Raw genomic sequence first — 27273 nt, 5'->3', positions numbered from 1 at the left:
TAAACCAGATATGTTAGTTTAACATGCCCTACCATGTAAGTGCAACAAATGCTAATTAATTATATGTTTTGAATAGAGATTCCTAGTAATGTTTAAATCGTAAACATGATGATGAAAAGTTATCTTGGCACACACTGTCTAAAATCATGTATTTACTTACAATTGTAGATGTCCCTGACGAAGGGAGGTTTCCTCCCGAAATGCATTGGACTATGGTAATAAAACGTGACACGGAATTCACCCCATGCCTCTGAGTGCTTTTTAGAATGTGGAAACGACAGATTGAATAAAATGAATTGATCTCAAGAAAATGGTTTAAACATAAGGAGGAAAACTCGAAAGAAAACTCGAAAGAATTTAAAATATGAAGAATGCAAATGAACTTGATTCATTGGATTTAATCCAGAACTTGGCTGTGCGACTTTTGTGTATCCGTAAATAGGGTCCACCGTTCTTGTGAACCACTTTAGAACAGTCCCAGATATGCCCATTCTTGTGTTTAACAGTTCGAGTAAGTTCTCATGTTTAACTGTATCGAATGCTGAGGAGAGATCCAGAAGGATGAGGAGACAGGTATTGTTTTGGTCTAGGATTTGGAGGGCATCGTCCACTATGTGAGTCATGGCAGTTTCGGTACTGTGCCCTGCTCGGAAGCCTGACTGATGAGCGTTTAGGAGATCAAACTTATCTATGTGTTTAGTCAGTTGTAGTTGTACGCATTTTTCCAACAGTTTAGCGAGAGTGGGAATGTTTGTGATAGGGCGGTAATTGTTTAGATCAGTGGGGTCTGCGGTTGTTTTTTTTAGTAGCGGTGTGACTTGCCCTACTTTGAGGGCGTTAGGGATGGATCCTTGTTGAAGAGAGCTATTGATAATCTTAGACCAGAGTGGGAGAAGCCAAGGGGAAAAGTCTTTTACAGCGTTAGCAGGAAGGGGGTCAGAGAGGTGATTGGAGGGTTTCAAGGCGCTGAGCAGTCTGCCAATTTCTTCTACGGAGTAAGTGTCAAAGGATGACCAGGTGGCATTGTTCTTAGGTTGAGGTATTGCTGTGTGTCGGGGGTTGGAGTACAGGGCAGCGTCATTGAGGAGATCGCTTCTTATTCTCTCAGTTTTTTGGATAAAGAAGGCAGAGAAGTCTTCGCAGGAAGGAGAAACGACCATGGAGCTGATTGTCTGGGGATGCTCTTTGGATTGTGTTCTGACCAACTCAAACAGCCTTCTTGGACGGTTTTTAGCCTGGGCGAGCTGGAGGCTGAAGAAGTCTCTTTTTGAGCGTTTTATTTTCCTGAAGTAGGCGTTTCTCTGTTTCTTTAGACTTTTTAGGTGCACTGCAGAAGGGGCTGACCTCCAGGTGCGCTCTGCCATTCGCATCGCCCGTCTATCCTCATTGAGGCTTCCGTCATACCATGGGTTGGAGGTCTTCTTGGACGAGATTCTTTTCAGTTGCAAGGGCGCCACCTCATCGATTATTGTGGACATAGTATTGAGATAGAAGTCAGTCAGAAGTTGAACGTCTGTATCGCCGGGAGGGGGAAGTAGCCTATTGCAGCTGTTAGGTGGTAGGGTGTTTGGGTTGAGTTTCTTCAAGTCTCTTTTCCACACTTTGTGCTTAGGTGGTTGAACTGAGTTAAGTCTGGTTTTTTCCTTGATGATGAAGGAGACAATATGGTGATCTGACCAGTCACAAGGTTGGATTGACTCCAGTTGAATAGCGCCCTCTTTGGAGATGATGAGGTCAAGGGTAGAACCTCTCTTATGGGTCGGGCTGTTGCATATTTGGTTGAGATCAAGTGCGTTGAGAAAGCTTTTGAGGCTGTTTACCACTGTGTCACTGTTGTCATTCCAGTGGAGATTGAAGTCGCCAAGGAAAATTTGGGTGTGCTGTCGTCCTGAGTTGGCTGTAATTGTATCCATGAGTTGTTGGACGAAGGAGAAATTGTCCCCAGGTGGGTGGTATATAATGTGTAGTGAGCATACCGGTTTGCTTTTGCTGTTGATATCAAGGCAGAGGTATTCACAGGAGGTAAGAGAGGAGACGGTCACTTTGGTGACTGAGAGGTTGCTTCTGTAGATGCAGGCAATTCCACCTCCTATCTTTTTGTCCCTGTCAAGTCTAATGATACAGTAGTTGGGAGGGACTAGGATATCCAGTATAGGTGTGGAGGAATCAGACAGCCATGTTTCGGTCAGAATGGCTAGGCCCAGTTCCAGGGACATGATGAGGTCGGCGATCTCCATGGAATGCCTTTGGGCCGATCTGCAGTTGAGAAGTATGCATTTAAGGCTAGGGGTGCAAAGGGTGGAGGATGATTCCAAAACGAGGGGTACATTAGTGAGGTTGTTGGGGACAGTGCCTCTGTTGTTATCCTTTTGGTGCCTGAGGTGGTTGGATATAATCGTTGGGATGGACATGTTGTTGGTAGCAAGTGGCTTTTGGGGAGCCGGGTCGTAAGAGTGGAGAAGGTTGTGTACGTCAAGGTCAGAGATCGTGTTGGTGGTGCGTCTGGGGCGATTGGTGGTATTGCAAGAGGGGGTAGAAGTCCAATGTGGGGAAAGATGTGTGATGAGGCGAGTAGGAGGTGTGGAGGACGTGTTGTTAGGTGTAGAAGAAGGAGGAGTATTGCGCTTGATAGTACTGAGATTGCAATTGTTATTGCGATTGTTGGTGTTGCGAGGGGGGATAGAGGTCCGGTGTGTGGAGTGTTGTGTGGTAGGGTGGGTAGGCGGTGAGGGGGACGTGGTGTTAGGTGCGGTAGGGGTGGTGATGGGGGGGGGTCTGATGGGGTGTGTGAAGAGCAACTCTTTAATGGAATGAAATTCTTCTTTCAATTGGAGAAGGGTGGACATAATAATGTCCAGGGTGATGATGGGCGCGGTGTTGGGGGAGGGTACTGGCGCTGAACCGGCGAGTACGTTGACAGGGGGCAGTCCGGGTGGAGAGGCGGAGCCGATGTGGGTGTTGGGGGCGTTAGCGAGAGGATAGGTGTTATTGGGAAGCGCATCCGTGCTAGGGGGGGAAGGGAATAAGGGGGCGATGTGAAGGCTGGCTGTTGTGGGGGAGGAGGTGGAATATTGAGGAGTGAGCGAGGGGGGTGGGAGGTTGAGGGAGGGATGCAGGCTAGGCGTGGCGGGAGTGCTAAGTGTGGGGGGGCGGAAGTCGGAGAGAGAGTCATGTTGTGTGGGGTGCCATTGGGGGAGGAAGGGTGCTCTGAGAAGAAATGTGCGGGGGAAGGTACGGGGGTGCAGAGTGTGGGGGGGAGACAGGAGGATGTGCGGAGGTACGGGGGTTAGTAGGGGGGCTGGGAAAGCGAGTGGTGTGTGGGGGGACCAGGTCTATGTCTGTGTATGAGGGGCGGGGAGGGTTAGCTGAGACGGGCAGGTGATTGATTGTGGAGCAGGGTGTGAAGGTGAGGTGCGTGTCTTCTTGCTGCTGACCTGGGTTAGGAGAGTTAAGGGTGGGAGCTGTGACGTTAGGAGAGGTAGGACAGGGGGTGATATGCGTGTAAGTCCGAGGATTGGAAAGGTGCTCTTTGAGAGAGGGGAACATGTTGTCGAGTAGTTCCAGGTTCCTGTCTGTCGTTTGAATTAAGTTCACAAGCAACTGTCCTAGGGATTCATCCAGAGAATCCAGAAAGCCAGTCGGACTGCCTGGGGGACGGTATATTAAACCTCCTGTAAAGGACAAAGAGGCGTTAATCCTGATAGAGAAACCCATGCCTTCAGCACATTTAAGGTGGGTGAGGCTGAAAGTATGGCACTTCAGGGGGTTTCTAATAATTATCGCCAAGCCCCCTCCTCTGCCACTCGGTCTATGTGCCCTGAAAATGTTAAAATCAGGAGGTATTGCAATGGACAGGTCGGGATTGCTCCCCTCATTTAGCCAGGTCTCAGTTATAAAAAGGAAATCGAGATTGTGAGCACAAATCAAATCTTTAATGTCCTCATTGTGGCTGCCCATTGATCTGTCCTCTCTTAACTCCCTACATTCCCCAACGTAATCTTCGCTCCTTGGGCCAACATCTGGTGACTATACCTAAGCTCAGACTTTGTCGTGTTGGCGGCCGCTCTTTTAGACTACTTGCGGCCAAGTTGTGGAATTCTCTGCCTACATCCATTCGTGCATTGACGAACCATTATTATTCAGGAAAGCCATTAAGACCTTCCTCTTTCCTCTGAACTAGGATCCTTTTTGTTCCGCCTACTAGTCTCCTGTACAATGCACGGTCAGCGCCGGAACGCCCCTTAACTGGGACAGCTGTGCGCTTTAATACATTTATAATATAACATAACATAACATAATTACCGAATCGGTAAAATTACCGAATTGAAAAGGGGAACAGGGTGTCACTTTGACACCCTGTTGCACCCCTGTTTCAGGCTTGTGTGCCATGTGTACGTGACACACATACATGCCCTTAGGGCATGTATGTTTGCCACATGGCACAGGTGTACATGCACAGATGTGCATGTACACAGGGATTCGTTATTTACCATGCAATTGTATTACATGGTAAATACCGAATCCTGAAAGGCCTGTAGCACTGTTAAAAGTGCTACCTACATCTGAAAATACAGATTTGTAAATTGTACCGATCGGTAAATTTACCGAATCGGTAAAATTTACAGAATCGGTAAATTTACAGATTTTGTAATTTTACCGATTCGGTAAAATTACTGAGACGGTAAAATTACCGAATCTGTATGTTTTTTAAGCCCCTACATCTCCATAGCCCAATACCGGTCGGAAACGGCCGAAAATCAGTATTTTCGTCCATTTCCGACCGGTATTGGGCTGCCGACATCTGGCCCATGGCCTTCTAAGTTCGTCAGCTGTATAAACAAGCCGTGAGAGGTTTAGACCAGCGATTCCTGCGCCTGTCGCGGTCTGGGCGAGGACGGGCGCAGACGGGCTTGCCTTTGGCGCGCCGCCGGCGCGCCCGCTACGCTGTCGCCACATAGTGGGTTTAAATGAGAAAAAACAGGAAGTGTAGGGGTGGAGCCAAAAGTCAGGCGACCCCCTCAACACGAAACACTAGAGGGCTTATCTTCAGGCGGGTCAAGCTAAAGTTCTTGACACTGCGTTAGCGGTCTAGGTAGAATGCCCCCACAAATTAGATTAGTGTGGCCTGCACAATTTCTAAAAACCCCACTAGCAGTTCCCCAAAGGTATGTTTTTTAAAAGCGAAGGATTCTGGTCACATTAAGCATTTTGAAACGATTCTAATTACATTTAAAAAAACGAGCTGTGCAAATTCGAACTTGGTAATGCCTGTCTGTGCAAAATGACAAGCACGCCACGGGAACTCACGATTGTCACTGTGTAAGAGATAATTCTCAGTGGCACACAATACTTGCCCGACCACAGCAGGGCGTTGTAGGAGGGTATCCCAAAGGCGGCACTGTTGTGTGGAATGTGGAGAGAGTAGCAGAGTTAGAGTGGCTACTACAGTACAATAGTTTGAACTTAGCTCTTTGATGCATAGGCAGCCAATGTAACACCTTCAAACACTCACTCAGAAGCTAAGCTGTATTTGTTCTTGTTGCAGACCAGCTTGGCGGATGAATTCCGAGTCACCTGCAGTCTGGAGAATAAATAGTCAGCCATACCAACATATAGCACATTCCCATAGTCCAGTTTGCTAGTTATCAAGGCCTGAATAACGGTTTGTCTCCAGTTGGCCGGAATCCATATGAAAAGTCTCCTTACTAATTTTAGCATGTCAAAGCATTTACCTCACAGTATTTGTACTTGGTCTTGCATGGTTAGTGCATTGTGAACCAGAATTCCCACTTAGGTTCTGGTATAATGCCTAATGACTTGGGCCACCAAGATGCGTCCCAGACTAGGTGTCCTTTTCCAAAGAGAAGTATTTCAGACTTCCCTGCATTCAACTTCAGACATTCAACTTGTCGTCCAATTTGCAGTTTCTGAGGGACAGTTGATCAGATTATCTCTAATGTCCTCTTATCGTTCTGCTGTAGCTATAAGCAGTTGTGTGTCCTCTGCATAAGAACAAATGGTAAATCCCTATTTCCTCCCAATCGTGGCTAATGAAGAGACATAACCATTAAAGAGGGTGGGAACCAACACTTGATTGTTTTTGGGTTAGAGGAAAAGACTCCAGCTGTACTCTTTCAGTTCTTTTTAGTCTAGAGTACATATCAATAAGCACAAGAACATAAAACTGACTAGACTTGGAATGAATAGGTCCTGAGAGATCAAGTGCAACATCTTGCCAACACCTTGTAGGTGGATTGCGAATAACCATTGGTTGAGTCTTAGTCTTGCACACTTTATCAGACATTTTGCACTCAGAACAGTCTCTAACTAGCCGTTCAACTAAAATATCCACACCGGGCCACGAGAAGTGTAAACAAACTCTCTCCTTGGTTTGCGATATACCCTGGTGACCATCATGTGCAAGACTGATAATCGTCTCTTGAATCGAAGGTGGAACCAGACGTGAACCTGTACACAACAGATCTTTGTGTAGAGAGAGTTCATGTCTGACATTCCAAAATTTCTTCGCTTCATCAGATAGGCATTTAATACCTGCCCATCCACCAGACACAAACTTGCATACTTCTAGCAAAAATTTGTCACTCTTTAAATATTCTCGCCATTCTACTTCAGATACCACTCCCTCTACAATTTCACACACTTTGAAATTGTCTATTTGCAATGAGTCATCAGAATCGAGAATATCAACGCCAACATTTATTAACCGTGATAGACAATCAGCAACTTTGTTTTCCACACCAGGAATGTATTTGACAAGAAAATCAAAATCCTGTAAGGCAATAACCCACTTGCAGATCCTTGAAGAAACAGCATTAAGATCTTTTTTCAAAATAAGTCCTTAAGATGTTTATAGTCAGAAGGTACTGTAAAAGAAGAACCCCACAAGATTTTCTTGAGCTTCTTAATAGCCCAATAAATACAGAGAGCTTACTTTTCAATTACATAATATCGTAATTCTGAACCGACAAGAGCTCTGGAAAGAACATAATGGTATCTTCTTTTCCATTCTTGGATTCTTGGATTCTTGGACAGCTCCCAAACCTTTAGAGCTTGCGTCCGTGATCAGAATAGTGTCTAGAGAAGTGTCAAAGCTTTGTAATGAAGGAGCTGTCTTGAGAGCTTTCTTGACTTTTTCAAATTCTGATTGACACTGTGTACAAGAGAGTTTTACACCCTTCTTGAGGAGAGACCTGAGGGCATAAGTACGACTAGCAAGGTGTGGCACAAACTTGTTATAGTATAAAGCCATATCTAAAAATGTTACAAGTTCTTCACGTGACAGAGGGACAGGTAAATTATCAATAGTCCTAACTAAACTCTTCTTGGGTCTGACACCATCAACTGTCAAGCGGTGTCCAAGATATTCTATCTCATTGAGGTTGAATTTGCATTTGTTTTCGTGAAGAGTCAAGCCTCTCTTGCGAAACTGCTCAAGAACACACCTTAGACTCGAATCATGCTCAGTTTGTAAAGAACCATGAATCAACACGTCATCCTGATACATTTTGACTCCATCTATTCCCTTCAACACGTCTTCCATTGCTCTCTGAAAAACAGAGGCAGCAGAGATTAGGCCAAATGGAAGATGAGTGAATTTAAAAGTCCCAAACGGGGTAATAAATTAAGTAGGATCCATGTAGTCATTGTCTATTTTTACCTGATAATATGCGGCACGTAAATCAAGAGTCGAGAACATGCAAGAATTATTTAATTGTGTGAGCATTTCAGAGATGTTGGGTAGCGGATATTTATCCGCAACCACTGCACGGTTCAGTGTGCGCAAGTCCACACATAATCTTACCTCACCTGAGGCCTTTTTGTCGCAAGAACCACCGGGGCCGACCATTGACTTGCCTCAGTCTTAACAATAATACCATCCCGTTGTAGTTTTTCAAGTTCTTTACGCAAAGACTCTTTCATTGCAAGAGGAACATTCCTCACCTTGCATGTAACAGGAATAAAATCAGGCTTCAAAACAATCTTATGAACATAATCAGAGAGACAGCCTAACTTCTCATTAAAAACCTCTTTGAATTCAGATTGTAACTTTGAACTAAAGTTATGTTTACAATCAACCTCTTCTACACCCAGATCTACCCTTTTGGCAGAAGAGAATTGTGGTAGATCTCTCAATATAATACAAGGATTGGCTCCTGGATCTAAAGAGACACCAATATCAGCTTGGTGGAACCAGCTGATAATGCTGTCTCCTCTCCAGGATATGTAGATTTTCCCAGCGATTAGCCTATGTTTGTATTCTATATTTCCAATAAAATAACTGAAGAGTTTTATGGGCTGACCTCCATAAGCCAAAGGCCTGATATCAGGTTTTTACACCTTCACTTTATCTTGCAGTTCTGAATCAAAGAAGGCCTTTAGAATAAGTGAAATATTGGCACTTGAATCAAATAACATCTTAATGTTACAATCATTTACAAGAACAGTATCAAGGGACCCTTTACACTTGTTAGAGACAGATGAAATAATTTCTCCACAATGTAGACTCTCTTGTTCATGTTCGGAGTCATCATCTTCGAAAAAAACTTCTTTGAAACGTATGCTTGACTTAGGCCTCCTGGCTCTACATGCTTTGGAGATGTGACCAGTTTTCCCGCAGATGTGATATTTTGATGTAAGAGCAGGACAGGATTTGTCATTAGCAAGACGACCATAGAGATCACAGCGGAAACATTTGACCTTAGGATCATCTTTCCATCCTGAACTAGACGAGAAGTAATTAGAAGTGCAACTCTTCCTGGTTGGATCATTATCTTTCAAAGAAGATTTTGAAGAGTAAGATTTTGGAGATATTTTTACAATAGCTCGAACTTTTTCTTGAAGGGTTTCTTGAAGATTTCCATTTTCCTTTTTCTTAATGACTTCTACACAAGCCAACAAATGTTCAATTCTTTTAGCTAAGATAATTACTTCATCAAGATTAGGGTTGTCTTTTTGCCAGAGTTCATCGTTTATCTTTTCAACGTTACAACCAAGCATAAATTGGTCTCGTATGCGTTCCTCTAATGAGTTTTCAAATTTGCAAGTGGTACCTAGTTATCGCAAAGCTGTGATGTAAGCATCAACTGATTCATCAGGTTGTTGTATACGTCGCCGAAAATGGTATCGTTCTAGAATGGTGCTGAGTTTTGGAAGGTAATGATTATCTAATTTTTTTAGAGCAATTTCAAATTCATTGAGACTGGCAGATTCCTCTTCATTTAAGTCCGGTAAGTGTTCAAAGACGTCTTGGCCTTCTGACCCTGGACAATGTAATAAGAGGGAAAATTTTCTTTCTGCGCTTAAGGATACACCACAGACTCTGGCATAGTTGAGGAACACTTTTTTCCACTTTGACCACCGTATTGGTGGCTCACCAGGATTAGAGAGGAAGAAAGGTGCTGATGTTACATTTTGAATTTTTAAACAATATAATATAGTACTATATCTGCTTTTTGAAAAAAATTACCACGTTGTACACCAAGAATGCTAAGTCAAACGAGAAACACATGAATATAATTCAAATGTAATTTTTTTTTTTTGTCTTACAGCAAATTGAGACAATAAAAAAAATAAGGAACTGTGCACATTGATGTAAAACAACCAACCAGAAACACTTAAATTAGTATATGAAAGGTAAACCACAATGTTGTTTGTTGTGTATTTAAAAATTCTAGAGTACTGTTTGTCACCGTGAAGTGACAAATATTTGACTTTTCTGTGCAGGGCTTGTCAGAATAACAAGCGTGTAAAAAAAAAAAAATTACTCCAAAGTGCTGTGTTTGCCAGCGTGAAGAGGCAAACATTCATGTTTATTGTGCTGACAAACACAGCATTTCTTCATTGCTTGTCATTTAAAATAGACTGGGCCTTATTTATGAAGGCCTTGTGCCACCGGTGCGTCACTTTTTCCCATTTTAAAAGTGACGCACCGGCGGCGCAAGGCCTTCATAAATAAGGCCCAGTGTATTTTAAATGACAAGCAATGAAGAAATGCTGTGTTTGTCAGTGTGAAGCGCCAAACATATAATCTTGTTGTGCTGTGCTTGTAAGCGTATTTTAAATGGCAAGCAATGACGAAGTGCTGTGTTTGTCAGCGTGAAGCGACAAACATACAATCTTGTTGTGCTGTGCTTGTCAGCGTTTTATGAAAGACAAGCAATGACAATAGATGCAGCGTGAATTTTCAATAAGCCTTGAAGACGCACTGGAAGCGTAGAAAAGACGTGAAACAGACTGAAAGATGTCTCCGTGAAAAAAGTACATGGGGTTGCTAGGATACACACAAAGCTCTTTCCGCCTGAAAGGAAGTGTCAGCCCGTAGTCAATTCAATTCAATTATAAATCTTTATTCGGCACTTAAAAAGACACCATAAAAGCACATACACAATATACATATATTTTAAATACAATTTAAAAAAAAAGTATGAGTTAAAACAAATTGGCTAAAAACGCATTTCATGAATAAGGGGAAAGAGGAATTTACTTACGTAATTAAATAGTCAAGGAGACGGGCTCAGACGACGTGAAGAGGTACACAAAGAGCTGATGTGACGTATACAATAACGAAGGCAGCACTGAATGAAGGCAGTGAGAGGCAGTTTTGAAAGATGCCGGGTGAGCGTGCGAGTTAAAGTTGTGAATTGGATAAAATCAAAGTAGAAACAACTTTGTGTTATCGCTAAAATAATAAATATATATATATATAGTATTGCGCATTAGCTGCGCTGCGCTGTACAGAGAAGGAAAGGTGAGCGAGGTGTTGTTAAAGGCAGATGGAAGGTTGAAAAACTTCTTGGGGTTCACGCTCCTTAGCAAATAAAACAGTATCTTGTTTTTCACCTTAATTCCTTGAAGTTCAATGCGTTAGGACGTTTTAGTCGAGTCTCACCCATACAAAGTAGGACGAAATTTCTTCAAAGTGCGGACCAATTTCTCGAATCTACCATGTGGCAGTATAGATGTCGTCATGAGTGACTTTAATCCCGATCGTCGCCAGTGTAATGAGGTGATGACTCAAGGTTAAAGTTGAATAAAGATTTCTTCTTTATTTTAAGAGTTGGATAATAAACACCCCAATCACAGGTGATCCAGCAGCAACTACCTCTGGAGAACCCAGTAACCAGGGTAACAGGAATCTACACAATCTAAATTCTAGATTAGGAGCCAGATGTAGGTAAAGTAGATTTACAGATTCTAAAATACCGAATTTTACAGATTCGGTATTTTAGAATCTGTAAATGCTATGTAGCAAAAAAATCGATAATTATTACCGAATCTGTACGATTCGGTAATTCCCATTCATTCCTATGGGCCTGGAGGCCCATAGGAATGAATGGGAATTACTGATTCGGTAATCAAGGGTGGCAGGGTGTCACATTGACACCCTGTTGCTCCCCTGAATAATGCTTGTGTGCACATGTGGCACACATACATGCCCTAAGGGTATCGGTAAATGATGATTCGGTAAATACCGAATCGGTAAATACCGATTCGTTATTTACCGAATCCTCCCCTACATCAGAAATGGCTCAATACTAGTCGGTAAGCCTGAAATTTACAGAATTTCAGGTTTAGCGACCGGTAATGGGCCACCTACATTGGGCCCTAGGTCATCAAGTATGAACGAGAAACATTAATGTGATATTAAAGGCCTCATGGCGCACAACTTGGGTGGTGAAGGTCCTAGGGGCCAACAACCCCTCCTGTAACCTCAATTAAGTTCCAGACAGCAGGATTGCTGAGAGGTCATCCTAGGCCCTGTCCCCTTTGTCCACCACTCTGCAAACATGCCTCCTGGTGCAGTACTGGTTGTGGGGTGAGTCCCCTTAGATACGGACCCCTCCCCCCTAGCGCCATGAGACCCTAGCAGGTGAGTAGCGCGCTATACAAATTGAATGATTGATTGATTGATTGATTGATACTGAAGGTCCTTGGGGGCTGACAACCCCTTTTGTTACCTGTAGTAAGTCACAGACAGCGGGATTGCTGAGACCTCTTGGGAGCACCCCGCCACATTTCTCCACCACTGTGCCAACGCGCAACCTGGAGCAGAAAACAGGATGTGGGAGCACACCGCTGACCTCTCAGACAAGGTTCGCTCCTGGCATTCTGGTAAATGCAGTCTCTTGTAGCTCGCTCCGATATTTTTAAGTATTTCGCCAAGGTTGGCGCAGATAGTGCTGATCTCTAGACACATGTTTCTGGTTTATTAACTGTCATCAGTAGAGAATACAGTCTTTGTTTTGGGGTTTGCTGAGTAGGCTGCCAAACATCATATCAGGTCTGGTACCTCTCAGTGGTGCGCATGTGCTTCAGCCACGAGCTTGTCAGCTCAATGACTCACGGGAGTATTTTAAATAGAAAACAGGATGTGGGAGCACACCGCTGACCTCTCAGGCAAGGTTCGCCCCTGGCATTCTGGTAAATGCAGTCTCTTGTAGCTCGCTCCGATATTTTTGAGTATTTCGCCAAGGTTGGCGCAGATAGTGCTGATCTCTAGACACGTGTTTCTGGTTAATTAACAGTCATCATTAAAGAATACAGTCTTTGTTTTGGGGTTTGCTGAGTAGGCTGCCAAACATCATATCAGGTGCGGTATCTCTCACTGGCGCAGGTGCTTCATCCACGGGCTCATCAGCTCAATGACTCTCTGACTTTCTGGAGCACTAATGGTTGTGGGGTGAATTCCCCTTAAATGTGGAAGGTCCTTGGTGACCAACAACCCCATATGCTACCACCAGCAAGTCCCACATGGCGGGATTGTTGAGAGCTTGTGGGAGACCATGCCTCTTTTATCCACCACTCTGAAAATGCACCTCCTGGCATACGACTGGTTATGGGATGAAGTCTGCTTGGCTGTATAGGGTACTTGGGGGCCAAGAAGCCCACCTGTTACCAGCAGTAAGTCCCACACAGCGCAATTGCAGAGAGCTAGTAAGAGGCCCTGGCCCCTTTTTCCAGCATTTTGCAAACACGCCCCCTGGCGAACTACTTGTTATGGGATGCCCCAGGCATTTGACATTTAGGCACGTTGACAATTGATACTCAAGCAAATGCATACAAGTGCTAAGAACTAACTAAATGGCACTGGACTCCGGTCTGCACATTTCCAAATGGAAAATCAAGTCTCTCTGAATTTAGATAGTAGAACTAGTCACCATTAAAATTGTAAAATATATTGACTTCAAAAAGACAAAATGCAGAATGTGCAGAACTATTTAGATATGATAGTGATAAGAAACTATTAATGATTGAATTGCAATAGAAATAGTTTGAAAATTCCGGTATCATGGGGAACCTGTGATCCACAGGTAGGCAACCTGACCCTAGAGGAAAAATTTGCTGATTTAGTTAGAAAGGAGCCCAGATTGAGGGGAGGTTATTAGATTCACGAGACTGGGGGATCAGCTAGGCATTTGCCTCTATCCCTGGTAGTATTAAAGGGAGACTTCATGCATTTTTTTCAAAAGTACAGTCGCCAAAGAAAGGTATAGAGGTAGTTCCTGATATTTTTCCCGATAATCAGTATCCACAGAAAATTAATATACTCCACCTGTAATTGAGTAATCAAGTAAGTGTGATTCCACGTTATTGATTACATATTATTAATACATATCAGTGGGAACTTCTATAGTATAACTGGGCACCTAACTATCAATTACAGGTAAATACACAGAAAGTGAATTCTACGTTAAGAATATTAATTCTTGGAAGGCAATCTATGACACCAATATCCATAGGGAAAGGACACAGTAAAAGAAATGGCATTCTCATAAGGTATTTTCAAACAAATTATTACTTTCAGCGTTTATCACATTTATAGGCTAGTAATGGACGAAGTAAATGTCAAAGGGGGCAGAGAGGGATTTCATGTCTGCAACCTTGGAAAAACTGAGAATTTACAGTTTTTCTCCAGAGTAGGATACATGCAATGTTTTTGTTAACAAATGTTTCTCAAATGATGGTTAGTGACAGGATGTAACCTATGTTTTGAAGTTTAAACAATGTTGACAGATTAATTTAAAGATAATAACTGATGTTAATCTCCTGGCTGAAAATTACAAGGTTATGTATTTTTTATGATTTACACCATTGAATTAGTGTTTTTTTTTTATTTGAATTTTTGATTAAGAGTTCTATTAAATAGAAATGCATGGCTAAGTTGGGAATACATTTGTATTCCTATGAAAGATAATTATGTACATATTTTCTATGTTTGTAACAGCCCCGAAGAAGCTCAATGTGCTCAAAAGACATGTTGGCTGTTTAAGAATCAACAAGGTGTATTAATAAAGAAGTCATCATAAGAAATCCTGCTGTCAGACACAGTCATTCTTTTCTCAGTTTGTATTATGTGTGTATATATAGTTCGTTCCTAGTTTCCCTAGACAGTTTTTTATTTTGCTATCAACTTTGCATGCCGTTTGACGAAACTTCATGGTATTTTTAAAACGAGTGTACAGGCCACTTCAGCTACTGTCTTGAAAGTTTTAGGGTGATTCGTCAAGCAGGGGCTGCGAAAAATGCAGGTCCCAAAATGCGGTTTCCCCATGCAATTTCCTATGGGGACTTTAGACATGACCACAGCCCTAACCGCTTAACAGAATTACACCAAATTTGGAAGAAAGATAGACCTTGGTTCAGTAGTTCAGTAATTCAGTAGTTTTGGAGCTATTCAAGGAAAAAGATTTATAGATGTCTCGGGACAAGAATCCCCCTTGGATCCGACAAATCTCATGCTGAGATCTGATTGGCTGCAAACACTTCCATTAGGAAGTGTTGGCAGCCATCTTGGAGGAGGAAAAAAACATAAAGGGGCAGTGTAGGAATACCCTGACGTTCTAGCCTTGGTAGCGGGTCCCATAAGGACCCCCTGGGGGCTAAAAGTGTTTTTTCCACTTTTGCCATGAAATCGCAGTGGAGCTGCGTATTCATGGCAAAAGAAAAAAAAGAGCGGACCATGTCCTGGACCAGCACCTCCCCATGTCGAAACCAAATTTCAAGATTGGGGAGGTGGCCACGTGGGCCCCTCCACCCCACCAGTTCTCATCCCCGGGGACCGCCACTCATGCATTTTGAAAAGCAGGTTTGGGGCTGTGCTGCCCCCCCTGAACCATCATTGCAGGCAGGGAAACCCCTGATTGCTCTTGCTTGGCAGGAGCAATTGAAAGCTTCTGCCAAGTGAGAGCAAACGGTGGGCGGGAGGAGCGGGAAAAGTGCTCCGAAACATTGGTCACCACAGTTGCTGGCTGTGGTGACCCTCCACCTTGAATGTCGGACTTGGACCTTGGTGCTCACGCCATTTTCTTTTTATGGCTCTCTTCTTCTACAGCCCCTCTCCTGATCCGCCATTTTGGCGATCTCTGGCCTCTTCCTCTGTCCCGGCGACCTTTCTGTAGTCTCTCCTGTGCCTCCGAACCACCCCTCGCTGTCTTGCTCGTTTTGTCTCGCTCTTGCTTTCCTGTCCTTTTTCTGCCTTCCTTTCCCTTTCTCTCTGTCCCCCTCTTCCTTCCCCTGCCCCTTAAATTGTTCTTGTCTCTTACTTTCAGCCTCTCTTGAAACCATCCCACTGCTTTTCGTTTCCTCACCCTGCGCCTTCGTTTTTGCCATCCTCGAGTTTTCTCATTTCCCTACCCCCTGTTTTGTAATGTTTGATTGTGTGCAACCTATTGTACTGCTGTGGTTACTCTTGTATAGCGCTCCGATTGGTGTTGTGACTGCATCCCACTTCCGGCCCCACTTAATGGAACTCTGCTCTCCTGGTTTTTGGGGTCTTGACTTGAGGAAATCAACTATTTGTATATCTTTGTATATAGAGATAACTCTAATCACTAGTATGTGCAGTAGACCTACGTACTCTCTACCATTCCTATGTGACTCTTAGAGTATATCCATTTGTATCCCTTCCCTATGTATATAGAGCTAACTCTAATCACTAGTATATGCAGTAGACCTTTGTACTCTCTACCATTCCTATGTGACTCTTAGAGTATATCCATTTGGTGGTAAGAGAGGCAGTGGCAGTGTCGACCGAGCCACTTGACGCCTGCCAGTGCTCAGAGCATTATTTTAAATCGAGAAAGAAATATTTTAACGAGAATTGTGAATTGTGAAATGGAAGTGTGAATTGGGAATTTTAAAATCGTCATTGCACAGGAATTGTATTTGCTTATTTTAAATTTAATATTTACCTGCAGCACACTACCTTGATAATTAGAGCCTGTTCGAACATCTAGCTTGCTGTTACCTGCACACTATTGTTGGGGGAACACTGGGTCACGTTTAACCGAGAATACACCACTTCCGCTTTCCACATTTGCGGAGTGGTTAGCGCTCTAGCCTGTTGTTAGGAGGGGCTACTTAGGCAGCGAGGAGCCGGCCGCCGACGGTGGTAAGGGAGGCAGTGGCAGTGTCGACCGAGCCACTTGACGCCTGCCAGTGCTCAGAGCATTATTTTAAATCGAGAAAGAAATATTTTAAAACGAGAATTGTGAATTGTGAAATGGAAGTGTGAATTGGGAATTTTAAAATCGTCATTGCACAGGAATTGTATTTGCTTATTTTAAATTTAATATTTACCTGCAGCACACTACCTTGATAATTAGAGCCTGTTCGAACATCTAGCTTGCTGTTACCTGCACACTATTGTTGGGGGAACACTGGGTCACGTTTAACCGAGAATACACCACTTTCGCTTTCCACATTTGCGGAGTGGTTAGCGCTCTAGCCTGTTGTTAGGAGGGGCTACTTAGCCCTCTCGTCGCCCCGAGCGCGCAGCGATCGCGCGCAGGGAAGCGCCAGAGAACGCGCCTGAGACAAGCCAGAGAGAGGCCCGTCTGCGCCCGTCCGCGACAGGACGGGGCTAGGGGCCAGGGGATCTACTTCTGCAGATATGCTTGGCATTGAAGGCATGCGAGTCACTTACACTCCTCAGGTATTACTACACCTCAGATTTGTACCTACGCATGTCTGCCATAGCATTGTTTGCCCACAGGTTGAAGGTCCTTTCTCATGTTTACGGTGCCGCTCTCAGTTTGATACCACCTTTAAAGTCCCCAGCGTAGATAATGTTCGATGTCACATGCTACAAAATAAAACTGTTATTCATGACCCTTATGAGCATATTAATCGAACCGGAAGGAAAAATATCCTTTGTAACATCAGGTCGCTCTCGAAACATTCAGCCCAGGTCTGGGATTTGATTTCCTCTACACAACCGAACCTGTGTTTCCTTACTGAAACGTGGTTAAAACCGTATTCTACCCCTGCTATTGCGTTGGGAGTGCCAAGCAATTATAAAATAACTAGGCTAGACCATCCTATTAAAATGGGCGGAGGAATCGCTATCATATACAAACAAGACATCACAGTAAAAATTTTGGAGGAACTAACGACCACTGAAATCGAATTGCTAGTCTTTAAAATCACATACCCGTCTAAGGACTGTCAGACAGGTGCCTTAGTGTATCGCCCTCCTGGCTCCTGTACAGGGTTTTCGAATCTTTTGATTGAGCTGCTGGCTCCTCATGTTAACAATGATAGCAATTTTGTATTAATAGGGGATTTTAATGTTCACAGTGCGAAGTCTGACTGTAGCGAAGCACAAACCTTGCTGACAGATCTAGCACTATTGGGCCTGAGGCAACGAAACTTCGGACCCACCCATATAGCTGGCCATACGCTAGATCTGATTTTTTCTAACTCCTCATTGGTCTCCTGTTTGCCGGCGGAGCAGGTCAATTGGACCGACCATTTTGTTCTGGAATTTTACACTCCAATTCCTGGGCCTACGAGGTCACAGCAGATTTCATTACCCGCTGTCCGCAGACAATGGCACAAAGTCACAGAGAGTTCCTTTGGAGAGAAGTTTACTATGCCTATTATCTCTCCTACTGATAATATTGACATGGCATTAATTAAATTCAACAAGGCCACTAAAATAGCCATTGATAAAATAGCCCCATTGAGACATTTTAAACCCCGACCAGCTGCTAAACAGGAAGTGTGGTTTTCTGATCACTTAAGAAATCTAAAACTCTCTGCGAGGAAGTTAGAGAAGAGATGGAGAACCACCCATTTGGTAGAAGATAAAAAAAAATACTGGGATTCACTTTCTATCTACCATAAGGCGATTCGGACAGCTCGAAAGTCCCATATAACAGCGCAAATTGCCGAGGCTGGAAATTCTCCCAGAGTTCACTACCAGATTCTACAGACTTTTGTTAAACCTACAGCTTGCGAATCTGTAGAAATAGCATCCCAGCAATTGTGTGATGAGATATCCAATTTCTTCACCACAAAAATAGATAAGATCTATGAAAAAATAACTAATGCTGGTAATGATAAGGTTTCCTTAACAACGGCTCCTTTTCAGGCTGACACAGAGTGGAAACGGGATATACATTCCTTAGAATTTTTTCCCCCCATTTCTAGGGAAGAAACTCTGACATTGATGACTAGTATAAAAAGTGGGAGCTCGGAGGACATTATCCCAGCCAGGATTATACCTGCTCTAGCAGGGCAGCTTTGCCCTGTTTTTGAGCAACTTGTGAATCTTTCTCTCATCTCCGGCCATGTTCCTAAAGATTGGAAATGAGCCCTTGTCAGACCCATTAGGAAGAACACCGCCATTCCCTGGACGGAATTGATCAATTTAAGGCCAATTTCATTGTTACCCTTCCTTGGGAAAATATCTGAAAAATATGTTAATGTCCATATATCCAGATATATTGAATTGGCAGATGTTCTTGACTATTCCCAGTCTGGGTTTAGGCCAAGGCATAGTACTGAATCCACCTTGGTATCTGTGACTGACGATCTGCACATGTACCAAGACAGGGGCTTTTCAGTGATCCTGGTTTTGTTAGATCTATCAGCGGCATTCGACACCGTGTCGCATTCCATCTTGACAGAACGGTTGTCGAACGCCGGGATCAAAAATAAAGCCCTTGCTTGGCTAAAAAGCTTTCTATCCGAACGCACCCAGAGTGTCACCATGGGTGCTTATCGGTCAGCGGAGGTAGAGATCTCCAAAGGGGTGCCACAGGGCTCTTGTTTGAGCCCTACTCTTTTTAACATCTATGTGGCACCCCTGGCAAGAGTGATGCGTAAGTACGGTTTCATCCCCGTGTCATATGCTGATGACACGCAGCTCCTCTTCCCGTTCAAAACCATCTCCGCTGAAGTGAAGAGCTCTTTTTCAGCTGGCATGAAGGCAGTAGCACAATGGATGTTGGCCAACTGCCTTCAGTGCAATGTCAGTAAAACCGAGGTTATGTTGTTTGGGGAAGCTAAACTGCTTTGGTCTCCGGACTGGTGGCCCAGCGACTTGGGTGTTGTTCCTGATCCCAAATCGCTTGTGAAGAATCTAGGGGTCCGTCTGGATCAAGATCTGACTCTCAAGCAACATGTTAACTATATATCAGGTATATGCTTTCACACCATTAGCCTACTACGCAAGGTTTTCCCTCTTTTGCCTGATTCAGTGAGGAGAACGTTAGTCCAGGCACTTGTTCTAAGCAGGATTGACTATTGTAATGGTCTACTGCTTGCTGCCAATGAAGGGGTTTTGGACAAACTACAGGTCGTCCAGAATACGGCGGCCCGTTTGGTTCTCAATGCCCCCCCGAGAACTGCCTCCAAACCCCTCCTTGACCAATTACATTGGCTTTCTGTTCGGCAGAGAACGAAATTCAAAACATGTTGTCTGATTCACAAGTGCCTAAAAGGCCAAGGACCTGCCTATCTGGAAAAAAAATGTGTCCCCTACACCCCCATTCGATCTCTTAGGTCCAGCAATGATTCTCAATTGCAGGTACCACGAGCTAAGAAAGCCAGACATGGGAGTAAGGCACTCTCCATAGCAGGACCTACTCTCTGGAATAGACTGCCTCTATCACTCAAACAATGCACAGATCATCTAAAATTCCGAAAACAATTGAAAACAATACTGTTTAAAAATGAAATTTAGTGTTCTTCCACATTTATTTCTGGGTGTTCTACAGGTGTCAAAGCGCAGAGATACTCCAATGAGAGTCGATTCGAGCGTATACAAACCAACAAATAAATAAATAAATAAATAAATTTGTATCCCTTCCCTATGTATATAGAGATAACTCTAATCACTAGTATATGCAGTAGACCTTTGTACTCTCTACCATTCCTATGTGACTCTTAGAGTATATCCATTTGTCTCCCTTCCCAATGTATAAAGAGATAACTCTAATGACTAGTATATGCAGTAGACCTTTGTACTCTCTACCATTCCTATGTGACTCTTAGAGTATATCCATTTGTATCCCTTCCCTATGTATATAGAGATAACTCTAATCACTAGTATATGCAGTAGACCTTTGTACTCTCTACCATTCCTATGTGTCTCTTAGAGTATATCCTTTTGTATCCCTTCCTTGAGTGCTCCACCTTGTGTGACTATAACTTGTTCATTTGCAATTTTTTTCTGTTTGTATCTTTTATGCAACGCACGTAATCTTGAGTCCTTATGTATCGCAACTGGTTCTTATGTAAAGCGCTCTGACACCTTCGGGTAATGTTCGCGCAATATAAAATCGCATAAAATAAAATAAATAAAATAAAATTGGGAGGGGACTTTTCATCTGTTTCCCTGCCCGGTGTGAAGTGGGCAGGCAACCAGATGAAAATCTTCTCCAGCATGCAGGGAACAGCATTTTTTTCGGCTCCCCGAGTGCCTGAGCAATGCCGACTCTCGCTGGACGCGGGGAGCTGACTGGGCCCCCAACAAAGAAGCAATGTGCGTGCCTTGGGTGGGATCCAGGGCACTAACCTTTGACTGGCTGGGCCCCGAGGGATGCGGTCCCTAGGGCTGAAATAAGCCTAGAGAGGGGAGTTGCATGCCCCCCTCTTAATCATTTTACAGGCCCCGGAGATGGGGTCCCTGGGACGGAAATTTGCCTGGGAAGGGTGGCCAGGCAGTCACTCTACCCTCTCAATAATTGTCTATGCCCTAAGGATGGGGTCCCAGAGGTCAATTTGTAGTGTAGTTCCTATTATCCCAATAGGCTCTGCGCATTGGAATAATACCTTCAATAGTAAAGGCCTAGACCAGACGTTAACTAGGTCTACTACTGTCGATATTAGACTTAAAGTTTTGGGTTTGCCAGCTAGCTCAGAGTTCACTAGAAACTTTCTCGAATGTTGAGGAAGGAATTAACTTCCCTGATTAGACAAGAAGGGATTTAGTTTCTGACAACCATAGAACATGACAACTTTGCTCTCCCCTAATCAAGAGTGTATCTCGAGAGTCGTGTGAACAAAAGGCAATTTATTTTACTCAGTCAGTACGTGCATTCTTAGTCTCATCAGAATGTAGAGAAAAGGAAGAGACGGGCGTGTTCAATAAAAAGGTGTTATTTATTGATCAGTCTCTTTTCTCATACAAGAGAAATGGATCGATATTATTGCAATACTTATAGCTAAGTAAAGTGCATACATTAAAAGCAATAGTATGAAATAATACTGTAAAAACATTGATATGGTTTCTAAGCCATAAGATGTTTTAAAATGAATAAAATATATTACATACACATATACATTTGACTAAACGTACTCAACTGGTGTTTCTAAATACGCCTACCCCGTGTACCTGACCTAAGCCTAATACGTGGGCGGGAATAGAAAGTTACAGTTTAAGTTAAGTTTGTTTTTGCCAAGTGAATAACTAAAGAATTCTCTGCGAGGGGTTATTCAGTTCTGTACCTGGAATCTAGGTTGAATGAGGGATGGTATCTCTCTCTCTGGTCTCGATATTCCAGGCTGCCTGCGAGGGCTACCCGGAAGCGCCGGTGCTGGATTTCTCGGCAGGAGAAAGCAGCGCGTCTCGTTCTCAGCGCGTCAAGAAGGCGGGGCTGCGCCAGCGGGGTCTGCTCTGCTCTTCGCTTCGGCAAGTATGGCTGCTCCGTCTCGTCACCACCGCGTGTGTTTGCATAGGGCAATATCGGTAATATTTATACCTTTAAGGTGCCGAGATTGACGTAAGGATGGACATAGATACGTCAATAAGGATGTCATACGACTTGCTCGTTAGCACATTCTTTTGCTGAAGTTCTCGGTGAAATCAAAACAACGGCCGCAGGGTTTTGCCCAGGTTGTCATAGGTTTGATTTGTTATGAGAACTCTGTATGCCTTATCAGGGGCTGGAGGAATATCGCTTGTCTAATTAGATCGCAAGCGTTATGACCTAATCAGATAACACGTTCCTGTGCCGTAGTGTGACTGCGTCAGATAACGGTATCTGCATCATGGGGGTTTTCTGCCTCATGGGCTGACTGCTAGTTAACTTGTTGGTTTGTTTAACCAGAATAGGGTCAGGAATAGGGGGATCGATTCAGAACCTATAGGAATACATCACACCCACTCCACGCTAACTATGGTCATATTTACTAATCTATGCATAGTAAAACATACTATAGAGTATAGTGTATACCTTACCACCCCAAAATACATAAATGCATTTTGAAATTTTTCAAATATACGGAAGAATTGCAATCATATGTATTGTATGCACTCAAGCTGTAGAATAATGCCAAAGTAATCACGCATTTGTATACATTATTGCTATTTGGTATATGAGAATTTACACATGAAATGGCTCTTAATACAGAAAAAAAGTTCGAGACCATTCCATCACAGAATAAAATATTTATGAACATACCAGCGGGCAGCTAATGTCTATAAGCTATCTAAAATTTAGAAACCTTAGTTCTCTAAGAATAGTTCTTACTTTAAGCAGAAGATAGTGTCCCGAAAAATATGCAAAAATATTTTGGGGCTGCTGAAAAAATTGCTGTCCGTGAACTGGAGGTAAAATTGTTCATGTGACTTTATTATTAAAATTGAAGGCCGAATTCAGGGAACGCCGTGTGCGAGCTTGCTCAAAAGTCTCTATTTCTGCTCTGGTGAGAACATCATATCATTTAGGCTTTCGAAAAAGCTGTCAACAGCTTCCTGGGAAAGTTCCACTAACTCGGAAAAAGGTGTAACCATGCATTCGTGCGCATGATTGTCTCCATTGACATTCTGATTCGCATTGCTGACAGAAGGTCGTACCTGTTCGATGCTGCTTTCATCTTGAACTTCACTACCCCTCAATCGTAGTGGTGAAGCTTCCACGAATGCCGTCATCAGGATTGGTAGCCTTTGAGGGCAGCACAAAGCGTGAACCTTGATTGGGCTCAACAATGTTTCTGCATCCATTGACGCATCCGATTGTAAATGTAAATGTGTAAATGTAAATGTATTGCGACTTATATAGCGCACGTATCACCCGAAGGTATCAAGGCGCTTGCTTAGGGAACCCGTCCTGGTATTCCCCTGTGAGATACCCCGGCAGGGTATCCACAAGGTGAAAGCCAGGCATCCCGCCGCGAGGGGCCGTAGTGGAGATTAAGCAAGCTATTGCCCAGAGTCGCAGAGTGTGAACCCGTGAATCGAGTAGGCACCGGAGCGAGAATTGTCGAGTCCGTGGAATTTTGAGCCCGAGACCCGCCGAGGCAGGGAATCGAACCCTGGTCCACGGCTGATCTCAGCTTCCGGGTCTGCCGCCTCTAACCACTGAGCCACGCTTCTCCAGCGTCAGACAGGTGTCTAACACGCATTCTTCTCCGCATAGCAGACACCTTAATACAGGTAAAACACATCTTTGCCACATTGGTCGAAATGATAGAAACCAAGTCATGTTCAGGTCTCTAAGCCGGGAGAGTCCCAGGATTTTTGATATCCGGTCCCGGTATCCAATGGCTAGGATTGTTTCTTCCCTTGTCGCAAGAGTTTTGTCTGTGACATGGGTTGCCATAACGAAAAATAAGGACTAAGAATAGGATTCCTGCAATTAGTCCCAAGATCAGGGGAAGTCCGCCAAAAATCGAATGGACGAAATCTGGAAAAATACACAGTATGGCTTTGAATGGTGTTAATGCCATCGAAAATACTGTCTTAAATACCTTTGAGACCCCATTGGTATCAGAAATATTTAAGATTTCATTCAGGATTTCTGCGAAATGTATGGGGGAATTAGTTGATAACAATGAATGTATCTCTGCAGTCGTCCTTGCGACTTGTAGATCATACGTTTCTTTTGATGACGTGAGCCTTGTAGGCGTCTGAAGAAGCACTGTTTTCATTCTGCTTAAAGTATCTATTCGAATAGAAGTAATTTTCAAATTGGGCCATGCCCTTGCCTCCCTGTCTGGAAAGGAGCTGGGGAACAATGAGCGTCCACAGCACTTGACCTTCGCAATCGAACCCAAGTATTATGGTGTTCACTCTCTTCAAGTGAGTCTCCAAGTCATCATCTGTTAAGTAAATGTCGTCGACATAAGATAATGCTTCATCATCATATATTTGTAGTAATTCTGTTACTCTCGCTGAGAATACTCCCGGGCTGTTCTTGTACCCCTGGGCTAACCGACAGAATTGTTTTTGAGTGCCATTTATTGAGAACGCAGACAAATATCTGCTCTCTGGTGCTATGTTTTGACAAAAGAATCCATTAGAGATGTCTAAGGTTGTTTTGTATTTTTTGCGCACTATGTTATTCATTAGTGCAGCACTATGCGAATTTTGCACTGCAAAAGTTTTGCAACATGTGTTAAGGTGTCGGTAATCCAAAACTAGACGATATGAACTGTCTGGTTTGGAGACCGGAAACAAAGGGTTGTTCATTTGTGAGGTGCAAGTTTCAATCACCCCCTGGTATTCTAGCTGATCTAGTATTTCTTTTACCTGTTTTTTAGCTTCTTGCTTAATTGGGTACTGCCTTTGTGCAGTAGGTTGTGATTTTAACTGGATTTTGTGAGGAGGAGAGGCCTCATCCCATCCCACGTGATTTTTATATAAAGCAGCAGCTAGAGCCACTGCCCACTTTCTAGCAAGTGTGTATTTTTTATGAATTGGGATATGATTTGAGAAGGCAGGCATAATTACTTCTTCGCCATGAGGGCAATCCCTGACAAACTCTGGTGGCCAGTCTTTTTCAGCTAGAAGGATATCATAGCCCTTGTAGAGATTATCCCAAAATAGTCCCCTTATTTTTCTAGTCCTATCCCCCTCTATACGCAATGTTATTTCGTATATTTTGTGAGGTTTGCTAACTCTGGTGTCCGCAGTTTCCACTTGAAGATATTCATTCGTGTCCACTGTCTCCAGATGATTCATAAGGACTTTGCGAGCTATGCTCACTTCTGCTGCGCTGTCTAGCATTGTCTGAGCCCATTCCCCGTTTTTCAGTTGTGTCCTCAGAATTCTCGGCATTGTTAACTATTTTAATGCTAGCTACCTTCTTCTTTGGAAATTGTAATTTCTTTTTTAGCTGAGCAGGTTCCTTGTCTTTGGACTTGACGTGCTCTTCTCTTTGTTCTGATCGTCCTCTTCTTTCCGATTTCTGCGAGGAAGTCTGAAAAGATTGAGAGGGACGTGTATCAATGTCTTGAAATCTATCAGGCTTTTTTATATTATCCCTGTTTCTAAGGTTATATCTTTTCCCAGAGGGGTCACTCTGGGGTGACCTGTGTCTTTGGTTCGGAGATTTCTCTCTTCGCCTAGGAGACCTTCCTCTGGACTGAAATTTCTTTTCTTTGGGATTGGATTGTTTGTTTCCATCCCAGCTCTTTTTCTGTGATGTTGAATTATTATTAAAAAATATTTTTTCAGGACTTTCAATCAGTTGTGGTTTTACTGGTATTCCACCTAAACTATCTCTACCTAGTTCCTCATAGGATTTTTCTATGATTCTGGCAATTTCAGCTGGTTGGTCTGCTATATCTGTTTCCTTTAACCTCTGGCGGATCGCCACGTTTGCTGCTTCTCCCTTTATGTTGGCTAATAATATAGCCGAGACCTGCTTGAAGTCTTTTAGTAATTTCATACCAAGAGTTAAAGCGGGTTCTGGACCGTATTCATCTTGAATTTGTTTTAGCACATCTGGTATTACCGAAATGGATGGAACACCGTGCGTTTTTGTGTAGATGGAAGCAAAGACTGTACCCCAAGTGTCACAGTCCTCAATGTGTGGTGCGATTCCCATTGGAAGACAGATAGTCAGAATCCTGTGCTTTTCTAGCGGGGTGGTGTCTGGAAACACCGCCTCTATTTGGGTGATTTTCTGCGCTAGCCAGAATGGTATTTGTTCCCGTTTAGCCGGTACTTTACCTAGGCAGGACTGGATGTTCTGTGGTGTAATTTTATTTGTGTTTCCCTGGTGAGGGGTCAGCTGTGGGAGTTTAATCGCTGGCTGAATTGTTGAAGTCTGCATCACATACTGGACTAATTGTCTATGTATTTTTATTAATTGTTTTAGCTGTGTTAACAGGTTAGCTGCAGACATCCCGTCGATGTCTGGATGTGGTGTGTATCCGGCTAGGACCGGCCACGTTGCTCCTGGTCTACCTAAAGGACCGAGCCTGGTGATGTGATTGTTATGTTTTAGGGCGCCATCAAATAAGAGCAAATGCTCTTGAAATTTGAGTGGTACTTCCACCTCCTCGAAAGGAGTGTACGTTTCAGGAGGTTCCTCTATTTTGTAATAGTGGAAGTACTTTGTTACAGGATTTGCTGCTGGAAAGTTTATCCATGAATAGTATACCTCTGTCTGCCGATATTCGTGTGCCTCAATTACGAATATGACTGTACCACCTCTAGGTGTCAGTCCATTTTCTATAAGTTTTAAAGTTATAGATTTCCTTTTGATGACCGGGATGAGTATTATATCCGGGTCTGCTTCTTGCATGGTAGCATCAGCTGCCGCAAGTTCAGTTGCTAATCTAACTGCCTCTCTTTCTTCATCACTGTCTACCATTTTACTGACAGGATGGTTATTTCTTTTGTTTGCAGATCAGGTTTCTTATGGAAACAAAGATTAGATGCACAATATTTTGAAACAGTGTATCCTTCAACGTTGACTATACCAAGAACCATACATAGGAGTTCCCTCCTGCGAGGTCTGGCGGATATAACCTTTTACCCACTCCAGACGTCTTTGGAGTATTATGGGAGAAAGGGGTCTGAGTGAGAAAGCACGACTGAGTTACTTTAAATGTCTTACGTTAGTTTTATCGCCCTTTCCAAACACGTTGGGCGCCATGTAGTGTAGTTCCTATTATCCCAATAGGCTCTGCGCATTGGAATAATACCTTCAATAGTAAAGGCCTAGACCAGACGTTAACTAGGTCTACTACTGTCGATATTAGACTTAAAGTTTTGGGTTTGCCAGCTAGCTC

Source organism: Lissotriton helveticus, chromosome 2_2, assembly GCF_964261635.1.
Source record: "Lissotriton helveticus chromosome 2_2, aLisHel1.1, whole genome shotgun sequence".
NCBI classification, from domain to species: Eukaryota; Metazoa; Chordata; class Amphibia; order Caudata; family Salamandridae; genus Lissotriton; species Lissotriton helveticus.
This window is presented reverse-complemented; position numbering follows the sequence as displayed.